Below are 13,191 nucleotides of genomic sequence, written 5' to 3'. Positions count from 1 at the left end.
AAAGCACGTAAACACCATTTGGCCCATCTTGCCTAACCATAACAAGCGCTGGCTTCAAGCTGTATTTTATAAGCAAACAGAAAGTGAATTTGTTTTCCAGCTGTTTGTGCAGCAATCTTACTAATCTGAGCAGGCCAGTACTCTGCATCAGTCATTATTTTGCAACAGGTTAAATCAGGTTCTAACTAGATAGAAACTTTAGTGCTTATCCTTGTTCATCCTGGTCAGAAAGATTCAACAGTACAAAAACGTTTACATCATTTACCGGTACCTGTAAACCAGGTATAGTCATGTGAATAAGAGACTGGTTCACAAGGAAAGCTGAGCACCAGACAAGACTGTTAGCAGTAGATTGCAGTAGTCTGCAGCATACCAGATAATAAGATCATTTACAGTTATCACAACATATCAGAGCTCCCAGTACTGTGCCCCAACCCCATACAGTGTACCCCAGGCAATCAGTTCATATAGTTATTGCCACTCCCACAGGGCATAAGACATACTGCAGAGTACTCATCCCTCACTGCATATCCCAGGCAGTCTGATCATATACTGAGTTATTCTAACAGTGTGCCAAGAGCTTATGGTAGCACAGTGGTTAGCATTGCTAGTGCTCTGGGGTCATGGGTTCAACTCTGACTGAAGCCATATCTGTGTGCAATTTGTATGTTCTCCTTGTGTTTGTGTGGGTTTCCCCCCAAAAACATATTGGCGAGTTAATTGACTCCTGATAAACTTAATGTGTGTGTGTGTGTTAGGGAATTTAGAATGTAAGCCCTAATGGGGCAGGGACTAATGTGAGTGAGAAATATTCTCTGTACAGCGCTGCATGAAATGACTGGCACTATATAAACAATATATAACCCAGACAGTACTTTCCAGTCAGTGGTCAGTCCTCAATCCACACAGGCCAAACTGATTCCTTTTAACAGTGAGATAATACTCTTTTATAATACTAAGCAACAATTATAAAACTTACATTCTGCTTTTCACACTAGTTTTCCAAAAGTTGCTTACCTGGAACATCAACAAATTCATCCCCGGTTTTTGCAACTGGAAAATCAATGTGAAATTCAGAAAAATTGTATTATCTAACTGTTAAAAAGTCCGGCTGGCAGGTATGCATTTCTTAACCTCAATGTTTTTCTGTAATGGGGGATGTTAATAAATAGACACGAATGTGCATATTCCCATAGATTGTAAGCTTGCGAGCGGGGCCTTCTCACCTCTTTGTCTGTTTTACCCAGTTTGTTTATTAGTTTATTATGTTTGTCCCCAATTGTAAAGCGCTACGGAATATGTTGGCGCTATATAAATGATGATGATGAAGATGATATGCTCCCACACTGCCATTTCGACTTGGCCTTACCACAGCCAGCCAGTATAACTCAGCAGCTCCGGTGAAATGTTATTGCCATAATCACATTACCAGGTACAGATATATAGGGGACTTAGTGACAGTATGACACTCATTCAGTGTTTTAAGTGTCCCTTTTATCCTGGCCACATAAATGTGCATGTTTATTAGTATTATTTCCTAATTAATAAGGGCAGTCTCATAGGTCAGTGACATCCAACCATTTTAAGAACCACTTCCAAACAAATGGCTTTCATTAAATATATTATAACCAAACATACATACTTGCTATTACAACATGATACCTGTGAGGTTTAATTTCGAAATCAAGTTGTGCCCAACCTCCTGCAGAGTTATTTGGTTTAGTTTGGTACCTATAGGTAACAGACACTACTATGTAGCTTTAGGATTGCCCACTCTGAGCATGAACCATGCTGCCTGCAGCTTGATGATGATGTCACAGGGAGGGACAGCTGTTATATGCAGACTTGCTATTGGTTGCATTTTTGCAATGACTTATGTGAGTTGTAGTTTATTGCCACATTCATAGTACATGGTGCAGTGATATCAATGTGAGCTGCCCTGTCCTTGCTGGAACAACATTTTGAAAACTTGCAAAACTAGAAAACTGCTACTGAGATTCACAGACACTCATATAACAGGTAATTTCTTGGTTCACAATAATCCCAAAAAACAAAACAGACATATTTCTTGGACAAATATTAGCTTTATCATAGATTATATTTACCGACTTTTTATACCTCATACTTGCTTACTCTCCAGGAATTCCTGGGATGCTCCCGAATTTTGGGGAGTCCTCCCGGACTCTTGGAAGGGTAGGCAAACCTCCTGAATTTGCAGAATTGAATGGTGGGGAGAGGCCAGGGCCGTAACTAGGGCTGTGCGACAGGGGCGAATGCCCAGGGCGCAACGCTGAAGGGGGGGCGCAATTTAGGAATATTTTAGGTTAACTTGGTTAAAATTGAGGGCTAGGGAGGCGGCATTTGCCTTTCTCGCCCAGGGCTCTAAAATTCTAAGTTACGGCTCTGGATGGGGCTTATTTGTGTCATTAAGCCCCACCCCTGCTATTCAATGCTGTGAATTTCGGGGCATTTTATAGTGGGGGCGGGGCTATTATGATGCGACAACGTCACCACGCCCCCTCCTACCCCCTGTCACATGACTTGATCCCGGGGCAGAAGTTTTGAAAGTTGGCATGTATGTCATACCTTCCTTCAGGAGAAATTATGAAAACAGATGTGGGTGTAGCTTGATGACACAATATGTCCCAGCAAGTGAGTGGGGCAAAGGTGGACAACATCACAAATCGCGTGTATTGAATTTTGTATATGGAGATATGCCATACTTGCCTACTCTCCCTGAATTTCCAGGAGGCTCCTGAATTTTGGGGAGTCCTCACGGACTCCCGGAAGAGTAGGCAAACTTGGATCTTTATGGGTGCGGAACTTAATGACACAATTTCGTCATTTCATAGCAGGGGCGGGGCCTAAATGACGTATTTTGCCAAGCACTGCCCCACACACCAACCTCCTCCCCGAATCTCCCGGATGCCAGCTTCAAAAAGGTTGAGTATGGGATATGCTGGGCCGTGACTAGGGCTGTGCGAGGGTGGCAGCTGTCCAGGGCGCAAATATGCAGGATAAGGATATTTTAGATTGATTTGATAACAATTGAGTGTTTGGGGGGAGTGGCCGCACATTTCCTTTTTGCCCCAGGCACTAACATTTCTAGTTACGGCTTTGGCGATATGTACGCCCGGTGAGCTGGCGCTGCACGCACCTGACACTGATGTGCGTGCCAATGCAGGTATTCATGAGTGTATGCGCTAAACAGGCCATTCCCACATGCTTCATTCAATTTGTAAGTATTTTCTGATGGAATACATAATTGTCAGTGAAGGCAGCTTATCTGGGGATTCCGATTACTTCAACATCTTGTTTTTTAGGGGGGTTAGTGATAGTTGATGCTTCTTAAAAATAAAATAATGGCTATGTAGTTTACAAGCCAGCGAAGGACATATGGAATATATTACTTTCTCACGTAATCCCCAGGTTTAGGTAACCTCTGGCTCTCCAGCTGTTGTGCAAACCACGACTCCCGGCATTCTCTGCCCCTTAGCAGCACTGGCGCGGGCTGGAAGTTCTGTTTCCATCACAGCTGGAGAACTATGTACCTATTCCTGAAAATGTTTCAAGTCTCTTAGTATGAAAATATTGGTAGTCATTTTGATTGAGGTTTAGCTTTAGTTTAATTGGCCTGTAATTGAGGTTCTTGGCTTCTGGAGAGATGCATTCTGTACAACATTGTAAAAAACCTTATTGCATGTAAACATACAGTGAGGTAGGTTCCACCCCTGCTGGAGATGATATAAAAAATATGAGTCCATCTGTCAGTCAGAAGCCTTAAAGGTTTCATAGCTGGAGTAGTACAGAAGAGGAGGGGGGTAGGGGCAAGAACAGCTCACTTTGAACTGGTGCCAAAAGGTGCACAATTAAATACCTATCTGCCTGTGACATAAATCAGCCGCTATCCGACTTGTCACATCAAACAAACCATTATGAGTCGCTTATACGCCCACATCATTAATCTTACAGTACACCCCCTCACCCTGACAGCACCTCTCTTGTAAAAACAAACCCTGTGCTGGATTACAGGCGCCTGGATCTGGGCTGTGACTACGTAACTAGTGGCATCCTGTTTGTTGCTGAAGGGGTTACACATTCCCTTCAGCAGCAGGGGATGCAGGGTTAATTGATGGCATGCAAGTATTAAGCTCATAACACACACTGTGAGGGTAATAGAAGTCCTTAACAATGTAACCTGTTCTACCATTCTTAGCAGCTGATTTATAGCTTGAATGTATGAATGTAGGCTGCCATTTAGCTGTATATATTATGTCTGACAAGTTATGGCAGATTTACTAAGAGGCCTTAGGCTAGGTGCATCTTGATGCCACGGTTGCTACTATAGGCCGTCCATGTGAATGGGCCTATAGGTTTCTATTTATTCTGTGTTGTCACAGCACTTTAATTATATATACCAACAATGGTCGTCACAGGGATCATCATAAGCTTGACGTCTTGAGAGCAGGGTTATAAATATAGTTCATTCTCTTAAATGTCAGACTTGTCATTTGTTAAAAAGTTTAATGGATATGTCCAGACTTCTGGTACCTATGATTTTCTGCTCACCGTGCCTAGTTTATTGCAGTTTTTAAATAATTCTGCGAACCCCAACCATTGATTCCCTTCAGCATTGTGGGCTGAAGGAAATAGGTAGGTGGTAGAAGTGTGGTCGATGTTGGTGGTGCTGGCAAGGATGGTGCTTCAGTACCTACAATAGGCACCAGATGGGCACCCAGCCACTTATGCTGGGCATTGAGGGTACTAATGCTGTGCAGTGGGCCCTACCTTGATATATTCTCTTTGGTTAACTTTGGCTAAAATCGACTCTAGAAAGCTCATTCACAAACGGAAAAAATGCAGACCAGCACTGCTTCTTTATGTGCATTTCAAGGTGCATCCTGCTCCCAGAAAATCAATCTGCACCTAACGTTGTGGGTCTTCGGATAAATCTGAAAAGTGGTATTTTGGAAGGATGGAAAACGTCACTTCAGTGTTCAAATAACAGATTCCGCTTGGATTAGCCCATATTTGCCTACTTTGAAAACCTTCCCTCTGGGAGATGGCTTAACATCGCAATCGTATCATTAAACCCCAACTCCACAAGGATCCGGGAGTTTGCCTATTCCGTAACTCTAGGAAGACTCCCTGAAATTTGGGAGCCTCCTGGAAATTCCAGGAGAGTAGGCAAGTATGGTTTAGCCTCTTTTATGTGTGGGTAGCACAATGGCGTTTAGGTTAGCACTTCTGCCTCCTCACAGCACTGGGGTCATGAGTTCGATTCCCGACCATGCCCTTATCTGTGTGGAGTTTGTATGTTCTCCCTGTGTTTGCTTGGGTTTCCTCCGGGTGCTCCGGTTTCCTCCTACACTCCAAAAACATACTGGTAGATTAATTGGCTGCTATCAAAATTGACCCTAGTTTTTCCCTCTCTGTTTGTCTGCCTGTGTCTGTGTGTGTGTCTATATTAGGGAATTTAGACTGTAAGCTAAAATGGGACAGGGACTGATGTGAATGAGTTCTCTGTACAGCGCTGCGAAATTAGTGGCGCTATATAAATAAATGATGATGATGATGATTAATAATGAGATTGCAGACACTGAGTGTGTCATTGTTATATGTGTCACTGCAGTGTGTTGGAATGTTTATATTACATTAGTCAGAGTGCACCTAGTGATTTCCAGAGAGGATACAACCTGTTTATCTCATTTAACTAATCTGGTACTGCAAAAATAAATTTTGTTTTTGCACGTGGCTCCAAAAGTCAAAACTCATGAGCCTGATCTGTAAAGCAAGCCCCCTCCCAATTTGTAAATTGAGCTCATTGGACATTTTATTGTAATGTAGAATTAATGTAGAAGTTGCTATTTTAATTGACACCCCCACCCCATTTACTGGTAGCCTGGTGTAGGTGCCCCATGGTACCTACCTCTAGATCAGTCACTTTCAGACTAGCGCAGTTCTCCTCATCTCAACCTCTCATGGCAGTAAAGTGAACAGGTGCTCATGCATGTGCAAGTTTAGTAATAAGTTAGGTATTGAGCATACCGGTGTAGTAGCGTAGTACACTCATATTTGTTAATAGGAAAGGACGAGACCATCTCTCATGATTGAATAGATGCAGAACTTTATTACAACACCTTTTTCCTTTCTCCTCCGTAGTTCTTTGTTGGAGTACACATAAGGAAAGTGGTTCTAACAGATGGTCACAAGAGCTAACACTCTCTCCCTAGAGACTGTCAAGCTGTCTCTTGACGGATCACTTCTACGCTTGCAGTTTTCTCTTGCTGTAACTCACTGTATACTAGCTATCACATTGTTAAGGCTAACTTGAAGGGGCATGAACCTGACCACATGCTAACTCTGAATTCTCACATGCACCGTTCCCCCTGGTGATTCACATGATGTGGGGGTTGCGCCACTGACCTGTAACTTGTCTCAACAGTCAGTAGACATCAGCAGTGCACATTTGTGTCATGTCAGATGATGTGGGACAGTACTACTACTGGCTCTACTAATGGCAGCATATAAAATAAGTAAATCATGCACTGGTATGTCTATTAATAAGTATGCACGCACCGTGGGCCTGATTCATTAAACGAACATATTATATGTTTTTTTCATAAAAGCATGTAAATCTGGCAAACGCACGTCCATATTCAACAAAAAGCGGATCTGAAGAAACGTCTCTTGTTGCATACGGGTGGAGGTGCACTCTGCATATATGGCACTTGCTGTTTGCAGACAGACACAACACACTGCTGGACACGTTCAGTGGAATTTGTGGAATATAAAGTCCCAGCAAGAACAAAAAAAAAAGTATTCCATTATTGTCACCTGTTATAATATAGTCACTAATTAAATATGATATTAAATAAAATAAAAAGGTTTATATTTATTTATTTTTTCCATTAAATACATTTATCAGGGTGTTATCAATGTCTACTATACCTAAAATAATTTTTTACAGTTGCTGCTGATGGCAAACACATGTTCTAGCATGAATATGCAACTATCATCTCTATCACTTACATCTGACCTGTAGCTGATGCAAGTGATACGATTGAAAAACTCGTACCTTTGAGATGCCCAAAGCTTGAATCGGACGCTACAAGGCGTGCTCAAGCTTGGCATGCCCTTCCTGCACATTGACCATGTGCTTACGCCCATTCCCCTCCTAGTTCTGCCCATGAACTCGTAGGCTTTTAGAAGTGTCCTTTGTGCTCGAAGATGAATTGCACACACTTGCTTTCATTGGCGTATAGTCCATTTCTGGGCATGCACAGTGCAATTCAATGCAAAATACAGCACGTATCGCCATAGGTTTACTTATGTCTCCTCACAAAATGTACATTATTGTGTACATTACATTTACAGCATAAATGACAAACTGGGAGGTACAGTAACTTAAATCCTTAGAATTAAATAGGAAAGAGGTCACTGCCCCATAAGACCTTACAATCTCCTGTGCAGCAAATATACATTTGTGACTGATGTGTCCGTGAGCCCCAGCCTTCTTTTACCGATGTTACAAAACACCATCAGTCCTTAACTAACCTTCCACCAAAGCAAAAGTGCCCGTAGCGAGCTAGGACGTTCTCCTCCCTTGTGCGTCATCTGATCAGGCTGATGACAACCAGCAGAGCTATCTGGTCAGGGTGATTATTAAAAAGAATTCCAAATTAAGTACAAAGTGTTAGTATTCCCAAGGGGAAAATTCTAAAAGCAATTCAACTCAGATAGTTTGCATATTCTGAGGAGCACACAAAACCTGTTGGGTTTAGCAGTTACTGAGTTTAGCACGATGAAACCTGAATGAAGATTTGTATTGTGCTTACTTGCTAATGAGAATCTTGTGACCTTCTTGTTTGGTGCGTGGTCTTTAGATTACTTGGATGTCCCTTAGTCACTGTTGCTTCTCATTGTAAGTCATCATATTATATGCTTCTAGACCTAGCTGCTGGAACTCTAGACCGTCTTTCAATGTGCCTAGGCAGAATTTCAGCAGTTAAACCTAGATTGTCTTTATCTATCACTTCCTATTAAGTTCTGCCACAGAGAAGGCATGTGTCATGCATTACAGTCAATCAGACTGCACATCCATTGTTTTGTATGTTATTGTATTTACTGCTTTTTGCTATTTAAGAAACAGCTAGCACCAGAGAACCCCATTAGCGGAGCTTACCGCAGCACTAATCAATTCATTAAGCAAAGGTTTTCGCAGCAATGTAATGCCATCCTGAGATGAGATTACCTGTTATTTTTATAATAGGATCCAGCTGAAGCTTCTCCAGCTTCGTTAGATCCCTCACCCGTAGAAGTGCTATGCACATGCGCATAGCACTTCCTCAATTCGCCGGCAGCGTTAGGCTGCTGGTGAATAGTAAAAAATCTTTGTGAAGTAGGGGTGCCTTTGCCAGGGCTTCTGGAGCATCCCGGCATCAGTGTTCTCCCAAGCTCCTATTTCCCGGGTGCTTCACCCGACTGTTTTTACTTGCCACCCGGCTCTTGGAGTCCAACAGAGTTCTATTATAATAGAATAAACTATTGTTTCTCCTATTAGAACAGACCATACTTGCCAACCTTATGTTGGCCAGGTCCGGGAGATCCTGGAGGGCAGGAGGGGTGTATGGGTGGAGGGGGCGGGCTTCACGATTCGCATCACTTTGGCCCCGCTCCATGACGTAATGCCTGTTTTGGGTCTTTTTACAGTGTAAAAGGACCCCAAACAAGCATTACATTACTGTGGGCAGGGCCAAAATGACACGAATCACGAAGCCCCGCACCCTCCCACCGTACATTCTGGCTCTAATTTTATTGAAGTTGGCCGATGGGCCAGTTGCGAGAGAATCGCCAGCTCTCCCGGGAGTCCGTGAGACTGACCTGAATTTCGGGAGTCTCCCGAACATCCCGGGAGAGTTGGCAAGTATGGAACTATCACTATGTGAGCACTAATTTTGTGTGTCCCAAAAAAATTGGTTGCACTACACATACACACAACTTGCACCAGTATTTGATCTCCATGTATCTCTGCACTTGTCCTTTGAGAGGTGGGTCAAGGCGCTCCTGTGCAAGTGCAGTACATTACGGGTATGGAGGTGCCAGTTAAGCATGCTTTCTAAGATGCCTCTTAGGGTTTATCAAAATGCAGCAATAAGTATGATTTTTTTATCTCCTCAGTTTATCAATCAAATCTCCCTGAGGCACCTGGACAATACTGTCGCTCCAGACAATATGCACATGTGTGAGCCGTCTAGCCGATTCAATCATGGGCAATGGAACTGAAGGCCCAGATTCGGGTCTCAGCTCCATTTGTTGGATTTTTTTATTTTTTTTAAAAAAATAGATAAATATATTAAAAAATGTAAATCTATAAACAGAAAAAATGTTTTCTTCAAAGACTTTATTCTATGATTTTCTTCTGGTATCTCCATCCTGAGATGGGGAAGACAGAACAAATATTATGTTGGCACATAAAGTGCCGCGGTCCTTACAGCGTGCGCGGGAGCTATCGCTGACGAAAGCCGGCAAATTTTACTGCCAGCAGGGGTTACCGCCGGTTATACCACTGCCTGTAACACTAAATAGAAACAAGGAAGCGCAAGAGGCAGATGCATATTTCCGCATACGTAAACGGGCGTTTTTCACATTCAGCTCTAAATCACCACCGATGTTGGCATTATGTAAATAAGACAACTGTTTGATCTTTAGCAACTTGGCACACACATTTGTAATTGTACCGATCTTATGCTTTATTGTTTCAAACAAAGATTGTTGTGTTATTTGTACTTGTGCTTTAGTTTTATCTTACAGTACATTTGCAGTTTTGTATTAATATTATTGTGTAGTGTATTTTATGTATTTATACGTGTATGTTGGTGTGTACTTTTTTGGTTTTTGTGCTTTGTGTTGTGTATGTGTGCTGAAGAGCATTGCTTTTAGTGTGTGTAAGTGCTAGCGTGTGTGTTAGTGTCCTTTTATTGTCTTGGTGATAAACACACACGCACAGCAATGCAGAATATCCATCATCCGCACATTTAATGGGCAGCCTTTCTAAAGCCGTAACTCACAACTTTAAAATAGAAAATGGTGAAATATGGGGCCGTATATATTCCAGCCTGACATATTTATGGGCCCGTCCCTTCTTATAAATACACTGATTGCTATTTCCAAAGCACCCTGTCAGGTAGGAGCTGAGCGAAAACAGCTGGTGTGGTTGAGAAATGATAGTTGCGTTGGACATGTTTTCTGAACCAGTTTCTAGCGGCAGTAAATTTACATTGTTTGAACTAACTGTTATTAAAACCAAATCTTATACCCTTAGCAACAGCAGCGGGTGGAGGGGAGTGGAGGGAGGAAGCACAAGAGTGTACTGTGCGTGCCTTTATATATACAGTGATTGTACAGCACAAGGACTTTCAGGCCATTTGTGTATTTTAATTATTTCATGGCCAGTGATGCAAACATAGTAACATAATGTTACTATCAGGAACCATAAAAGGAGTCACTATTATCCTCTTTTTTTTTTTACAAAGTATAATATACCAACTAATGCAGTGATTAATAATATTTTTTATTATTATTATTATCATTATTATTTTATACACTTTTTTTAGATTTATGAATGTTTTGCTTAACTTGTAAGCAACAGCAAAGAAATGACTTAAATGATTATGTTATCCGCTTGAATCAGAAATATGAACTTTATTTTCTATTCTTCAGTGAGGATGTGAATGAATGTGATACCCAGCAAATAATGTACCAAAGTGACATTAACCATTCAGTCAGGTGAGTATGTCTTGCCCAGGTCACTTTGACCATAACATTAGAAGAAAATAGTTCCCTCTAAAGCTGCAATCACATGAAAAAAAATCAACAAAACATAATTCATCTAGTGCAAACAAAAGGTACAATTGCTTGCTATAGTTTAGTTGATGTATGCAGCTAAATGTAATTTTAGTAAATAACACTCAATGGGCCTGATTTATTAATGCACGAATACTGAGCACAATCCGTACACCCGAATTCAGGAGATATCTGTGGTGATACTAGACAAGACACTGCAGGATACTTCAAATACATATGTGGATTTTAAAATCACAAAAGAACACATAGAATAAAAAATATTCAAATAGTGGAACCTGTTAATAATATAGGCATTAATGATAAGACTTTAAAAAATAAAAAAAGGTTATTGTTTTTTTTCCATGAAATACATTTATTAGTATGTTATGAATGTCTACTGTACATAAAATACATTTTTACACTTGCTACTGATTGCAAACACATGTAATAGCATGCATACTAAGTCGTCATCACTAGTAATCGGCACTTAGACCAGACCTGTAGCTGGAGCAAGAGATACGGCTGGAAAACAAGTACCTGAGAGATGTCCAGAGCTTGAATCAGATGCTGCTTATTGTTCTTATCATCACCATCGCCATTTATTTATATAGCACCACTGATTCCGCAGAGCTGTACAGAGAACTCATTCACATCAGTCCCTGCCCCATTGGAGATTACAGTCTAAATTCCCTAACATACACACACACACAGACAGACAGAGAGAGAGACCAGGGTCAATTTTTGATAGCAGCCAATTAACCTACTAGTATGTTTTTGAAGTGTGGGAGGAAACTGGAGCACCTGGAGGAAACCCATGCAAACATGGGGAGAACATACAAACTCCTCACAGATAAGGCCATGGTCATGGTGGGAATTGAACTCATGACCCCAGCGCTGTGAGGCAGAAGTGCTAACCACTATCCCACCGTGCTGCCACAACAGTACTAATTCTACTAGTAGTACTGTACATTGACTACAGCCAAAGCCTATATCGTGTCCTGTTCTTTGTGCTCGATGATGAATCCAAACTGGCTGCGTTCAGTGGCATGTGATCCGGTTCTGGACATACGTAGAGTAATTTTGCGGACTGTACGCACAAAATTGTCGTGTACATCCCTTGATGAATCGGGCTCAATGTCTCATTTGTTTTTACAACGTATCATATTTTAAATGTACAGTAAATGCTTAATAGTTCATTTAAAACTTTATAAAATAGGAACAAATAAATGGTAGTGCACCTGGGAAATATATGAATACAAGTGTTTGACGGAATTAAATCTTGTAGTATGCAAAGTAACTATTATAAGGTTAGGAAAGGTTGTCATATTAAGTTTTGCAACATACATAACATTGAAACGCATAATAATTCATAACTATTGGCTAGAAAATAGAAATTTTACACGGTAATGTTTTTAGTCTTTAGTCCCCCTCACCCATGCATGGGATCTGTGCAGCTTGGGAGAACCCATTCTCATTGCACTCCTACCCACGTCGACAGCGCTGGAGATTTTAAAGTCAAATAGTTCTGTGGCCCTTTCTGATCAGGCGCTGATAAGACCATAGTTGTCTACTCTCCCGGAATGCCTGGGAGATTCACGAGTTTCTGGCAGTCCTCCCAGGAGAGCAGGGCTACCTCCCGGTTCCCAGCAACTTCATTAGTAAATTGGCGAGGGGCAGGGCTCAGTGATGCGATTCGCGCGTCATCGTGGCCCCTCCCCCTGCTGTAACAGGCCGGGAAATGTGTTGCCATGTAAAGGGGTGGGCCAAATAATGAGATTTTCTGAGCCCCGCCCACAAATGCCCCTCCCTCCCCATCTCCCGGAGCAGATATTACTAAAGTAGGCCAGTATGGATAAGACACTGGCTGTGTGCTCTCAGCACCTGTGTTAGAAAAGAAAATGGCGATGTTTACATCTCCTCCTCCTGCTATTGACTGATAAGACCTATTACAGCGTGAGGGGAAAAGAATGAGTATGCTCATACCGCAGGTGTCCTTGGCATTGCACTCCTCACAATCCTGCAAGTTGGGGTAACGGGATGTGTGGGTGGACATTTCCCTTTGACTATTGTAATGTTTTATAGTCCGGTATGAGTGAGTTGCAAGTTTATGATCGCAACAGAGTAGGCACCAAGTACATTTAAAGGTATATTTTTATGTCTCCATTCACTTACAAGTATGAAGTTATAAAATTTGCACCCTGGCATTTGTGTTTTACGGGTCAGATAAAGGTAAAGCCTAATGTACATTGAACATGAGAAATGTCCAGGAGACTTCTGCATTTCTAGGGGACAAGTGCACCCTCCTGCATCCCACCCAATGGGGATGAAGCTTGATGACGCAATTCA

The 13,191-nt window shown here is 41.8% G+C and overlaps 1 long non-coding RNA gene across 1 annotated transcript in view; it reads left to right on the top strand.

Annotated features, from left to right (window-relative positions):
• The first annotated feature begins 1,919 nt into the window (after window positions 1-1,919).
• Window positions 1,920-13,191, top strand: part of LOC142149895 (uncharacterized) — a 61,111-nt gene continuing 49,839 nt past the window's right edge. The window contains exons 1-2 of the long non-coding RNA XR_012690908.1: window positions 1,920-2,019; window positions 10,723-10,788. This is a non-coding gene — a long non-coding RNA (uncharacterized LOC142149895). The remainder of the gene's footprint in view (window positions 2,020-10,722; window positions 10,789-13,191) is intronic.

This window comes from Mixophyes fleayi, chromosome 4, assembly GCF_038048845.1.
Source record: "Mixophyes fleayi isolate aMixFle1 chromosome 4, aMixFle1.hap1, whole genome shotgun sequence".
Lineage (NCBI taxonomy): Eukaryota > Metazoa > Chordata > Amphibia > Anura > Limnodynastidae > Mixophyes > Mixophyes fleayi.
Note: the sequence above shows the minus strand (reverse complement) of the source record. Positions and strands in the feature narration are given on the sequence as shown.